This window comes from Pholcus phalangioides, unplaced genomic scaffold, assembly GCF_987345545.1.
Source record: "Pholcus phalangioides strain wild (caught in Gottingen) unplaced genomic scaffold, Ppha-v1.0 ptg000008l_1, whole genome shotgun sequence".
NCBI lineage: Eukaryota > Metazoa > Arthropoda > Arachnida > Araneae > Pholcidae > Pholcus > Pholcus phalangioides.
Window position 1 is genome coordinate 51,837,766 of NW_028301601.1, and position 14,231 is coordinate 51,851,996.

Consider the following 14,231-nt stretch of genomic DNA (forward strand, 5'->3'; position numbering starts at 1 on the left):
CGTTTCGCTCTCGTGAAAAAGGATCTGTTGAGGGGCGGTATAAAATATTACAATTTCGTGGAATTAAAATATCACAGAATTTTCGTCATTTTTTCCCGGAAACGTTTCCCCTTTCGCTCTCGTGAAAAAGGATCTGTTGAGGGGAGGTATAAAATATTACAATTTCGTCGCATTAAAATTTCACAGAATTTTCGCCATTTTTTCCCGGAAACGTTTCCCCTTTCGCTCTCGTGAAAAAGGATCTGTTCAGGGGCGGTATAGAATGTTACAATTTCATCGCATTAAAGTTTCACAGAATTTTCGTCATTTTCCCCCGGAAACGTTTCCCTTTCACTCTCGTGAAAAAGGATCTGTTGAGGGGAGTTATAAAATATTACAATTTCGTCGCATTAAAATTTCACAGAATTTTCGCCATTTTTTCCCGGAAACGTTTCCCCTTTCGCTCTCGTGAAAAAGGATCTGTTCAGGGGCGGTATAGAATGTTACAATTTCATCGCATTAAAGTTTCACAGAATTTTCGTCATTTTCCCCCGGAAACGTTTCCCTTTCACTCTCGTGAAAAAGGATCTGTTGAGGGGAGTTATAAAATATTACAATTTCGTCGCATTAAAATTTCACAGAATTTTCGCCATTTTTTCCCGGAAACGTTTCCCCTTTCGCTCTCGTGAAAAAGGATCTGTTCAGGGGCGGTATAGAATGTTACAATTTCATCGCATTAAAGTTTCACAGAATTTTCGTCATTTTCCCCCGGAAACGTTTCCGTTTCGCTCTCGTGAAAAAGGATCTGTTGAGGGGCGGTATAAAATATTACAATTTCGTGGAATTAAAATTTCACAGAATTTTCGTCATTTTTTCCCGGAAACGTTTCCCCTTTCGCTCTCGTGAAAAAGGATCTGTTGAGGGGAGGTATAAAATATTACAATTTCGTCGCATTAAAATTTCACAGAATTTTCGCCATTTTTTCCCGGAAACGTTTCCCCTTTCGCTCTCGTGAAAAAGGATCTGTTCAGGGGCGGTATAGAATGTTACAATTTCATCGCATTAAAGTTTCACAGAATTTTCGTCATTTTCCCCCGGAAACGTTTCCCTTTCACTCTCGTGAAAAAGGATCTGTTGAGGGGAGTTATAAAATATTACAATTTCGTCGCATTAAAATTTCACAGAATTTTCGCCATTTTTTCCCGGAAACGTTTCCCCTTTCGCTCTCGTGAAAAAGGATCTGTTCAGGGGCGGTATAGAATGTTACAATTTCATCGCATTAAAGTTTCACAGAATTTTCGTCATTTTCCCCCGGAAACGTTTCCGTTTCGCTCTCGTGAAAAAGGATCTGTTGAGGGGCGGTATAAAATATTACAATTTCGTGGAATTAAAATTTCACAGAATTTTCGTCATTTTTTCCCGGAAACGTTTCCCCTTTCGCTCTCGTGAAAAAGGATCTGTTGAGGGGAGGTATAAAATATTACAATTTCGTCGCATTAAAATTTCACAGAATTTTCGCCATTTTTTCCCGGAAACGTTTCCCCTTTCGCTCTCGTGAAAAAGGATCTGTTCAGGGGCGGTATAGAATGTTACAATTTCATCGCATTAAAGTTTCACAGAATTTTCGTCATTTTCCCCCGGAAACGTTTCCCTTTCACTCTCGTGAAAAAGGATCTGTTGAGGGGAGTTATAAAATATTACAATTTCGTCGCATTAAAATTTCACAGAATTTTCGCCATTTTTTCCCGGAAACGTTTCCCCTTTCGCTCTCGTGAAAAAGGATCTGTTCAGGGGCGGTATAGAATGTTACAATTTCATCGCATTAAAGTTTCACAGAATTTTCGTCATTTTCCCCCGGAAACGTTTCCCTTTCACTCTCGTGAAAAAGGATCTGTTGAGGGGAGTTATAAAATATTACAATTTCGTCGCATTAAAATTTCACAGAATTTTCGTCATTTTTTCCCTGAAACGTTTCCGTTTCGCTCTCGTGAAAAAGGATCTGTTGAGGGGCGGTATAAAATATTACAATTTCGTGGAATTAAAATTTCACAGAATTTTCGTCATTTTTTCCCGGAAACGTTTCCCCTTTCGCTCTCGTGAAAAAGGATCTGTTGAGGGGAGGTATAAAATATTACAATTTCGTCGCATTAAAATTTCACAGAATTTTCGCCATTTTTTCCCGGAAACGTTTCCCCTTTCGCTCTCGTGAAAAAGGATCTGTTCAGGGGCGGTATAGAATGTTACAATTTCATCGCATTAAAGTTTCACAGAATTTTCGTCATTTTCCCCCGGAAACGTTTCCCTTTCACTCTCGTGAAAAAGGATCTGTTGAGGGGAGTTATAAAATATTACAATTTCGTCGCATTAAAATTTCACAGAATTTTCGCCATTTTTTCCCGGAAACGTTTCCCCTTTCGCTCTCGTGAAAAAGGATCTGTTCAGGGGCGGTATAGAATGTTACAATTTCATCGCATTAAAGTTTCACAGAATTTTCGTCATTTTCCCCCGGAAACGTTTCCCTTTCACTCTCGTGAAAAAGGATCTGTTGAGGGGAGTTATAAAATATTACAATTTCGTCGCATTAAAATTTCACAGAATTTTCGCCATTTTTTCCCGGAAACGTTTCCCCTTTCGCTCTCGTGAAAAAGGATCTGTTCAGGGGCGGTATAGAATGTTACAATTTCATCGCATTAAAGTTTCACAGAATTTTCGTCATTTTCCCCCGGAAACTTTTCCGTTTCGCTCTCGTGAAAAAGGATCTGTTGAGGGGCGGTATAAAATATTACAATTTCGTGGAATTAAAATTTCACAGAATTTTCGTCATTTTTTCCCGGAAACGTTTCCCCTTTCGCTCTCGTGAAAAAGGATCTGTTGAGGGGAGGTATAAAATATTACAATTTCGTCGCATTAAAATTTCACAGAATTTTCGCCATTTTTTCCCGGAAACGTTTCCCCTTTCGCTCTCGTGAAAAAGGATCTGTTCAGGGGCGGTATAGAATGTTACAATTTCATCGCATTAAAGTTTCACAGAATTTTCGTCATTTTCCCCCGGAAACGTTTCCCTTTCACTCTCGTGAAAAAGGATCTGTTGAGGGGAGTTATAAAATATTACAATTTCGTCGCATTAAAATTTCACAGAATTTTCGCCATTTTTTCCCGGAAACGTTTCCCCTTTCGCTCTCGTGAAAAAGGATCTGTTCAGGGGCGGTATAGAATGTTACAATTTCATCGCATTAAAGTTTCACAGAATTTTCGTCATTTTCCCCCGGAAACGTTTCCGTTTCGCTCTCGTGAAAAAGGATCTGTTGAGGGGCGGTATAAAATATTACAATTTCGTGGAATTAAAATTTCACAGAATTTTCGTCATTTTTTCCCGGAAACGTTTCCCCTTTCGCTCTCGTGAAAAAGGATCTGTTGAGGGGAGGTATAAAATATTACAATTTCGTCGCATTAAAATTTCACAGAATTTTCGCCATTTTTTCCCGGAAACGTTTCCCCTTTCGCTCTCGTGAAAAAGGATCTGTTCAGGGGCGGTATAGAATGTTACAATTTCATCGCATTAAAGTTTCACAGAATTTTCGTCATTTTCCCCCGGAAACGTTTCCGTTTCGCTCTCGTGAAAAAGGATCTGTTGAGGGGCGGTATAAAATATTACAATTTCGTGGAATTAAAATTTCACAGAATTTTCGTCATTTTTTCCCGGAAACGTTTCCCCTTTCGCTCTCGTGAAAAAGGATCTGTTGAGGGGAGGTATAAAATATTACAATTTCGTCGCATTAAAATTTCACAGAATTTTCGCCATTTTTTCCCGGAAACGTTTCCCCTTTCGCTCTCGTGAAAAAGGATCTGTTCAGGGGCGGTATAGAATGTTACAATTTCATCGCATTAAAGTTTCACAGAATTTTCGTCATTTTCCCCCGGAAACGTTTCCCTTTCACTCTCGTGAAAAAGGATCTGTTGAGGGGAGTTATAAAATATTACAATTTCGTCGCATTAAAATTTCACAGAATTTTCGCCATTTTTTCCCGGAAACGTTTCCCCTTTCGCTCTCGTGAAAAAGGATCTGTTCAGGGGCGGTATAGAATGTTACAATTTCATCGCATTAAAGTTTCACAGAATTTTCGTCATTTTCCCCCGGAAACGTTTCCCTTTCACTCACGTGAAAAAGGATCTGTTGAGGGGAGTTATAAAATATTACAATTTCGTCGCATTAAAATTTCACAGAATTTTCGTCATTTTTTCCCTGAAACGTTTCCGTTTCGCTCTCGTGAAAAAGGATCTGTTGAGGGGCGGTATAAAATATTACAATTTCGTGGAATTAAAATTTCACAGAATTTTCGTCATTTTTTCCCGGAAACGTTTCCCCTTTCGCTCTCGTGAAAAAGGATCTGTTGAGGGGAGGTATAAAATATTACAATTTCGTCGCATTAAAATTTCACAGAATTTTCGCCATTTTTTCCCGGAAACGTTTCCCCTTTCGCTCTCGTGAAAAAGGATCTGTTCAGGGGCGGTATAGAATGTTACAATTTCATCGCATTAAAGTTTCACAGAATTTTCGTCATTTTTTCCCGGAAACGTTTCCCCTTTCGCTCTCGTGAAAAAGGATCTGTTGAGGGGAGGTATAAAATATTACAATTTCGTCGCATTAAAATTTCACAGAATTTTCGCCATTTTTTCCCGGAAACGTTTCCCCTTTCGCTCTCGTGAAAAAGGATCTGTTCAGGGGCGGTATAGAATGTTACAATTTCATCGCATTAAAGTTTCACAGAATTTTCGTCATTTTCCCCCGGAAACGTTTCCGTTTCGCTCTCGTGAAAAAGGATCTGTTGAGGGGCGGTATAAAATATTACAATTTCGTGGAATTAAAATTTCACAGAATTTTCGTCATTTTTTCCCGGAAACGTTTCCCCTTTCGCTCTCGTGAAAAAGGATATGTTGAGGGGAGGTATAAAATATTACAATTTCGTCGCATTAAAATTTCACAGAATTTTCGCCATTTTTTCCCGGAAACGTTTCCCCTTTCGCTCTCGTGAAAAAGGATCTGTTCAGGGGCGGTATAGAATGTTACAATTTCATCGCATTAAAGTTTCACAGAATTTTCGTCATTTTCCCCCGGAAACGTTTCCGTTTCGCTCTCGTGAAAAAGGATCTGTTGAGGGGCGGTATAAAATATTACAATTTCGTGGAATTAAAATTTCACAGAATTTTCGTCATTTTTTCCCGGAAACGTTTCCCCTTTCGCTCTCGTGAAAAAGGATCTGTTGAGGGGAGGTATAAAATATTACAATTTCGTCGCATTAAAATTTCACAGAATTTTCGCCATTTTTTCCCGGAAACGTTTCCCCTTTCGCTCTCGTGAAAAAGGATCTGTTCAGGGGCGGTATAGAATGTTACAATTTCATCGCATTAAAGTTTCACAGAATTTTCGTCATTTTCCCCCGGAAACGTTTCCCTTTCACTCTCGTGAAAAAGGATCTGTTGAGGGGAGTTATAAAATATTACAATTTCGTCGCATTAAAATTTCACAGAATTTTCGCCATTTTTTCCCGGAAACGTTTCCCCTTTCGCTCTCGTGAAAAAGGATCTGTTCAGGGGCGGTATAGAATGTTACAATTTCATCGCATTAAAGTTTCACAGAATTTTCGTCATTTTCCCCCGGAAACGTTTCCGTTTCGCTCTCGTGAAAAAGGATCTGTTGAGGGGCGGTATAAAATATTACAATTTCGTGGAATTAAAATTTCACAGAATTTTCGTCATTTTTTCCCGGAAACGTTTCCCCTTTCGCTCTCGTGAAAAAGGATCTGTTGAGGGGAGGTATAAAATATTACAATTTCGTCGCATTAAAATTTCACAGAATTTTCGCCATTTTTTCCCGGAAACGTTTCCCCTTTCGCTCTCGTGAAAAAGGATCTGTTCAGGGGCGGTATAGAATGTTACAATTTCATCGCATTAAAGTTTCACAGAATTTTCGTCATTTTCCCCCGGAAACGTTTCCCTTTCACTCTCGTGAAAAAGGATCTGTTGAGGGGAGTTATAAAATATTACAATTTCGTCGCATTAAAATTTCACAGAATTTTCGCCATTTTTTCCCGGAAACGTTTCCCCTTTCGCTCTCGTGAAAAAGGATCTGTTCAGGGGCGGTATAGAATGTTACAATTTCATCGCATTAAAGTTTCACAGAATTTTCGTCATTTTCCCCCGGAAACGTTTCCGTTTCGCTCTCGTGAAAAAGGATCTGTTGAGGGGCGGTATAAAATATTACAATTTCGTGGAATTAAAATTTCACAGAATTTTCGTCATTTTTTCCCGGAAACGTTTCCCCTTTCGCTCTCGTGAAAAAGGATCTGTTGAGGGGAGGTATAAAATATTACAATTTCGTCGCATTAAAATTTCACAGAATTTTCGCCATTTTTTCCCGGAAACGTTTCCCCTTTCGCTCTCGTGAAAAAGGATCTGTTCAGGGGCGGTATAGAATGTTACAATTTCATCGCATTAAAGTTTCACAGAATTTTCGTCATTTTCCCCCGGAAACGTTTCCCTTTCACTCTCGTGAAAAAGTATCTGTTGAGGGGAGTTATAAAATATTACAATTTCGTCGCATTAAAATTTCACAGAATTTTCGCCATTTTTTCCCGGAAACGTTTCCCCTTTCGCTCTCGTGAAAAAGGATCTGTTCAGGGGCGGTATAGAATGTTACAATTTCATCGCATTAAAGTTTCACAGAATTTTCGTCATTTTCCCCCGGAAACGTTTCCGTTTCGCTCTCGTGAAAAAGGATCTGTTGAGGGGCGGTATAAAATATTACAATTTCGTGGAATTAAAATTTCACAGAATTTTCGTCATTTTTTCCCGGAAACGTTTCCCCTTTCGCTCTCGTGAAAAAGGATCTGTTGAGGGGAGGTATAAAATATTACAATTTCGTCGCATTAAAATTTCACAGAATTTTCGCCATTTTTTCCCGGAAACATTTCCCCTTTCGCTCTCGTGAAAAAGGATCTGTTCAGGGGCGGTATAGAATGTTACAATTTCATCGCATTAAAGTTTCACAGAATTTTCGTCATTTTCCCCCGGAAACGTTTCCCTTTCACTCTCGTGAAAAAGGATCTGTTGAGGGGAGGTATAAAATATTACAATTTCGTCGCATTAAAATTTCACAGAATTTTCGCCAGTTTTTCCCGGAAACGTTTCCCTTTCGCTCTCGTGAAAAAGGATCTGTTCAGGGGCGGTATAGAATGTTACAATTTCATCGCATTAAAGTTTCACAGAATTTTCGTCATTTTCCCCCGGAAACGTTTCCGTTTCGCTCTCGTGAAAAAGGATCTGTTCAGGGGCGGTATAGAATGTTACAATTTCATCGCATTAAAGTTTCACAGAATTTTCGTCATTTTCCCCCGGAAACGTTTCCCTTTCACTCTCGTGAAAAAGGATCTGTTGAGGGGAGGTATAAAATATTACAATTTCGTCGCATTAAAATTTCACAGAATTTTCGCCAGTTTTTCCCGGAAACGTTTCCCTTTCGCTCTCGTGAAAAAGGATCTGTTCAGGGGCGGTATAGAATGTTACAATTTCATCGCATTAAAGTTTCACAGAATTTTCGTCATTTTCCCCCGGAAACGTTTCCGTTTCGCTCTCGTGAAAAAGGATCTGTTGAGGGGCGGTATAAAATATTACAATTTCGTGGAATTAAAATTTCACAGAATTTTCGTCATTTTTTCCCGGAAACGTTTCCCCTTTCGCTCTCGTGAAAAAGGATCTGTTGAGGGGAGGTATAAAATATTACAATTTCGTCGCATTAAAATTTCACAGAATTTTCGCCATTTTTTCCCGGAAACGTTTCCCCTTTCGCTCTCGTGAAAAAGGATCTGTTCAGGGGCGGTATAGAATGTTACAATTTCATCGCATTAAAGTTTCACAGAATTTTCGTCATTTTCCCCCGGAAACGTTTCCCTTTCACTCTCGTGAAAAAGGATCTGTTGAGGGGAGGTATAAAATATTACAATTTCGTCGCATTAAAATTTCACAGAATTTTCGCCAGTTTTTCCCGGAAACGTTTCCCTTTCGCTCTCGTGAAAAAGGATCTGTTCAGGGGCGGTATAAAATGTTACAATTTCGTGGAATTAAAATTTCGCAGAATTTTCGTCATTTTCCCCCGGAAACGTTTCCCTTTCACTCTCGTGAAAAAGGATCTGTTGAGGGGCGGTATAAAATATTACAATTACGTGGAATTAAAATTTCACAGAATTTTCGTCATTTTTTCCCGGAAACGTTTCCCCTTTCTCTCTCGTGAAAAAGGAAGGGGCGGTATAAAATATTACAATTTCATCGAATTAAAATTTCACAGAATTTTCGTCATTTTTTCCCGGAAACATTTCTGTTTCGCTCTCTTGAGAAGGGATCCCTTGAAGGGCGGTGTCGTCAAATTAAACTTTCGCACAGTTTTCAATTTCAAACATTTTCCTTTAGCTCTCTTGAGATGGAATCCCTTGAGGGACGGTGTCGTCAAATTAAATTTTCAAACAGTTTTCTTCGATTTTTCCGGGAAACGTCTGGCTCTCTGGAAAAGGGATCTGTTTATAGGGGTGGTATAAAATATTCAATTTATATGATTACAATTTAATATAATTTTTCTTAATTTTTTTTCTGTAAACTTTTCCTTTGGCTTTCTTGACAAGGGATCTGTGGATGGACGATATAAAATGTCACATTTTCGTCAAATTAAAATTCATTCGTCAAAATAAATCACAACTGAATTTAACCGGGTAATTTCTTTTTGGAATTTCAAATCTGATACGGACAACTACATTTTATCGCTTTCGGACGTTTTTCGTGGAATATGTTACTGTAAACAAAATGGCATAAATCTGTAATTACGCATAATCGCCGGATTTATATCGATTACTATGGATAATCACTGATCAAAACGGATGAAATTATTGTGCATAATAACCGGCGATTATGCATAATCACCAGATTTATCATAATTACTGTATTTTATACATGGCACAAACCTGTAAATGCTGTCAAAATTAGTGCTCAATGATAACAATTCTGAAAAGTACCCCACGACGTAAAAAATTTTGGAACCAGTTTTCTATGACTTTGGTCCCTCCCCACGAAATGAAAGTGATCCTCCCTTGGCCTTGGAATGAAATTTCTGGCAAGGGGCCTGATGAGACACATAACGTCAATTATTTCACCACTGACGTAAGCTCCCAAAGCTGAGGTAAATGATTTCATTGGTATCCAAAGAATTCACGTAATTTTGGTAGATTGTAAAAACCGTGTCACTAAGTTTTATTGCACATTTAGGCTGACCAAATTTCTTCGAGAAAAATACCGGAACTCAGGATTTCAAATACGGGTAAAATACGGAACATCGCCAATCATCGCCATAACTGCCGCCGAATGTAAACAAAGTTGCCAACTTTTGCAGAGATCACTAAAAAACACCAATGGCAGGAAACAAAGCATTACTCTGAGAGAATTGCAGTGAACAAAACTGGATTCCACGAAGTACATTGTAAAATAACGAAATAAAACGTTTGAAGGGGCAAACAATTAAATCAACGTTTAGTATTTGCCGTCTTGCAGTGGAGTAGTTTGGGAGCTAGCGTTTCACTGTGGAAGTGTTGGTTCGAACCCTGATTCTCTCGGGCATGGATGTTTATTAGCATTAACAAATTCCCTGGACAGATCATACAGAATCTCTTGAACATATTTGAGGATCACTTTATCAAGAAAGTAAAAAAGCCATGACGTATGTGAGGTGAATATTCTTATTCATAGTTGTAATTATAGTGATATAATTTATGCGTCGAAATATAATTTCAATAGTTGATTTTAATAAAGTATAAAACTATAACCATCTAAAAGTACGCTTTGTAGATTCTTCAATGTAGAACATTCGCGACAAACCACGGCATTCTTGCAAAAAAGTCGGGACAGCCAAAATAAAGTGAAAATGTCCCTGGAATGTCCCGAGAAATGCGTGACATATGTGTCATATGCATAAGGTCACCACAAAACGTTTGCTAAAAAGGCCTATATTTTGCTATTTATCTTTTATTTTCACTGTCCCGAATTTGTTTTTCAAAATGTCCCGTATTTTCAAATAAACTCACTTGACTCACTGAAACTTGACTGAAAACGTTGAGGAAGATAGTTTTAATTTCTTACAAATCACGGTACGATTAATTATGATTGTAAACATAAACGTTCATGTCGTATATTTGTGACGTGTTTCTTTTTTACATAACAAAAACAAGACATTTAAAAAAAAATATCATTAACATAACATTTATTTCGTGAAATACATTTTTATTTACTGCAATTTATTGTAGTCCTTCTTCGTACATACCCATCAGCATTTCTTTCCCATCAATTTTAACCATAATTTGCAATTTTTCAACATTTGACAATTTTTTGAGAGATAGAATAGCAATAAGCCGGGTGACCATACATCCCGTATTTCTCGGGACAGTCCCGGTTTTTTTCTGTTTTTTTGCTGTCCCGACTTTTTCGCAGAAATGTCCCGAGTTTTCAAATATTTTCAACGAAGTCAACTTGACTTTTTATTCTTCAAATCAACGATTAAAATTATCTTTCCAGCTTAGAAATTACATCACGATAATGAGGCTTTTGGAATAGATATCATAATCATCATCAGCATTGGCGTACTCAAAGGGGGGGGGGGTTCTAACCACCCCCTCCCCTCCCCGAGTCAAGATTATAGTGTTATTTTACAGGAAAAAAGGTAAAACTCCCTCAGAGGGTAAACAAATTTCAAATCCCCCCTCGAGAAAATTCTGCGTACGCCTATGATCATCAGTATCAGTATCACTTGGAGGGACAAGCACAGCATGTTTTTCCCATGGAAATACAAATACAAATACAACGCCACAACAGGCAAATTGCCCAACGAGGTGGCTGACTTAAGAACATCATGGATCCCCGAGCCATTTTTTGGAGGCCCTACCTACTACTGCTACATCACACATGCACCCCCCCCCGCGGAACCCCCCAACGAACCGGTACATGCGGGAATGTGCGTGTACGTGTAGTGCAACCTGACGTAAAGTTTGTTTCTGTGTTAAAATTGCATCAATGTTAAAATTGCCGAATTTACCGTAGAAATGTGGAAATTTAGTAGGGTTTTCCGTGTCATCAATAATTTTAAAAATTGAACTGAATTCTCGATTTTCGAAAAATTGAGTTCGCTTAGAAATATGAAGCACAGGAAATTAAATATAAAATAATTAGCCGGACCTACTTTTGAGTTAGATATTCATGCAATAACATTGATTTATATCTTCTCAAGCACAAAAATGAGAATTAATATGTATGGGCCCATAAATTACACTGAAGAAATTCCGCAGCTTTAATCAAGCATTTTTTGAAGCAAAAGCAGGCAAATCGATAACTTGAGCTTCAAGAAAATTTTCGAAATATCTAGCACCCATCAAAAAGAAAAAAAAAACAATTCATTTCTACGTTTCTTTAATTTTGATTTATGTCTTTCATGAGTTGCGCAGGCAGTCGCCATATTGGTTACCATGTATGTCCCTCCAGAAAAAGGGAAATATCACGTGATTCAAAAAGCCTCATTAAGAGACTAAAAACAAGAATATTCATCTCACACATTTGTCATGTTTTTTTTTAATTCACTGTAATTTGAAGTGGCACTTTATTTCTCGCGATTGGCGAATTTTCTGTGAGTTTAGCACGAGTTAACGACTTCGCTTACTTTTGGCATCATTTAGCGATAATTGACATTGTCCCGCATTTTCCCGTATTTCGAATCCCAATTTCACGTATTTTTCTCGAGCAAATATGGTCGGCCTAACAATAAGCAATTCTTTACTTAGGATCTCTATCTCCCGTATTTCCACCGATAAAATACGGTAAACCTACGTATACCAATTTGTTTTCCGTGACCGACATACCACGGTCACTTTCCCTCGAATAGATGAGTTAACGGGCGCTTTATACATTATATTTTTTGTTCATAAATCCGTAGATGAAAATTTCTGTTACTTCAAGACAAAATGATATCGCATAATCCGCATTTGCAAGTTCCATTTATCAATGATGAAATATTAACAGTAGGAAGACGAAACGGGGGTCTTTTTGACCTTGCACGCTGTTTAAGCTTACATATCTCTGCTAAGAATAAACCGAACCACCTGGAATTTCTGGACTTTTCCTGAATTAGCATGTTCTTATTGTATACCAAAGCTTCCTTTCGTTATCTTTTTTAACAACGAAGCTACGAGCTGATATACCTAGAAAGACCGAGGGGGATCATAGTGATCCTTTCTTATATTCTAGCACATTATGCGGTAAATACTACTATCGTCGTCACAATTGATTTCTAAGTAGGTTATAATCCTTCTGAAAGTCTTTTTTGCATTTGACCTTGTGCGTGACCTTTCTTTTCCTCTCATTCTTATCTGCAAGTGTCGTCAGCAGGTGTGTCATTTTTGGTTTTTGTCAAGCATTCTTGCCATATTATCCGTTAAATTGTTTATTCTTGGACGTAGAAAATTTGAGTGCATGTGATCTTTTCAAACAGTTAGTTTAGAACATAGTTTCCCAAACTTTTTGTTCCACCGCCCCCTTTTTCAGATAAATTTTTCCCTCATCCCCCCCCCAACTCAAGCGAACCCATAGGATCCTCTGTTATACCCGTGGCTTCTATCGCCCCCTTGGCCCTTTCTATCGCCCACCAGGAGGCGATATTGCCCACTTTGGGAAACATTGGTTTAAAATGACGAGAAAACGTATATTTACTGAAGAAATACTCCAGGAGATGTAAAGATTAGATGAGAGAAACTCTGGAAGCAGTTATGATGAAAGTGCAGAAGAGCATAGATCTACCCTATGTCGAACTGTAGTGAAGAAAGTAGCGGTTCTGATGACGAAGATTTAAATCAATATAAAATTATTTCTCGGGCGCGGTAGCCCAGGTCGATAAGATACTTGCCTAAAGTACCAAAGGATGTTTAGAGGTGTCGCGAGTTCGATACCCGGTTCGTCTTTGTCAGAAAACTTTCCTGACACAGGGGTACAACAGACACGGCGATTTGACCGCAGAAAAAATTGCTACCGCAGGAAGTTCCCCATTGAGGAGTTAGTGCACCAACTTCTCGATGATGAGCATAGAAACAAGCTTGCCGTTCGGAATCGGCAATAAATTGTGGGTCCCGGTCTAATTAGATCTCGTGTGCAGAAAATGACCGTGGTGTGACTCATTATAACTCGTTGAAGCCACAGAAATGATCTAAGAAAATGCAGCAGATGGGAGCATATGGAAAATCATAGAACCTTCATCAACTTTAGGATGTCGAGGATCGCAAAATATACTGAGAGAAAATCAAGGCCCCACATTTTATGCGTTCAAAAAACATAAATGAAAGTGTTCTGGGTTCGTGACGCCTTATTTTCTGCGACAAAATGATTCGACATATACAGAAGCTGAAGCCCATCGTCGTCTGAATGAAACTTCTTGGTCAGTTTCTTTGCTTGAACTGGATGCAACGATATCCATTATGTATGCAAGAGGTGCAAAAAACTTCCTACTGAATTCATTGTGGTCGTCGAGATTTGGGGTCCCCTATTTTTTCCCCAAACAATGACAAGACATCGTTTCAAAGAAATTTTGAAATTCATGCGATTCGATCTGAAATCTGAAAGGTCTGAAATATTAAAAACTGACCAATTTTCTCTTGCATGTTCACTATGGATTTCATTCATAGAATACAGTGCGACTTGCTACAAACCAGGGTCCAATCTAACTGTGGACGAACAACTTCTACCCTCAAAAGCAAGATGTCCATTTACACAGTATATCCCAAGTAAGCCAGATAAATTTGGGATAAAATTCTGGCTTCTTGCCTGCGTTGATTCCAAATATATTCTGAATGGACAGAAAATCAGTTTCGATTACACTGGGACAGATAACACCAGACCAGCAAATCAACTTGTCTATGAACATGTAATTCGAAACAAAACAACAGATGATTATTTTACATCACTGAGATTATGTGAATTTTTTAAAAGGACAAGCTTGGTTGGGACCCTTCAAAAAGACCGTCGTGAGGTACCTCCAACTGCAAAAACAGGAACTGATATTACACTGACATCTTATCAGAGAAAAAATATTAAAAATGTTCTAGTTCTGAGTTCACTTCATACTGATGTAACCAGGGCCGGTCTTAGGCCCAGTGGCGCCCGGTGCAAAAAAAAGTAGTCAG

General features: G+C 38.4%; 1 protein-coding gene across 1 annotated transcript in view; it reads left to right on the top strand.

Annotated features, from left to right (window-relative positions):
• The window catches only part of Oli (basic helix-loop-helix family member olig), a 55,512-nt gene that overhangs the window by 34,053 nt on the left and 7,228 nt on the right, over positions 1–14,231 (top strand). The window lies entirely within an intron of this gene.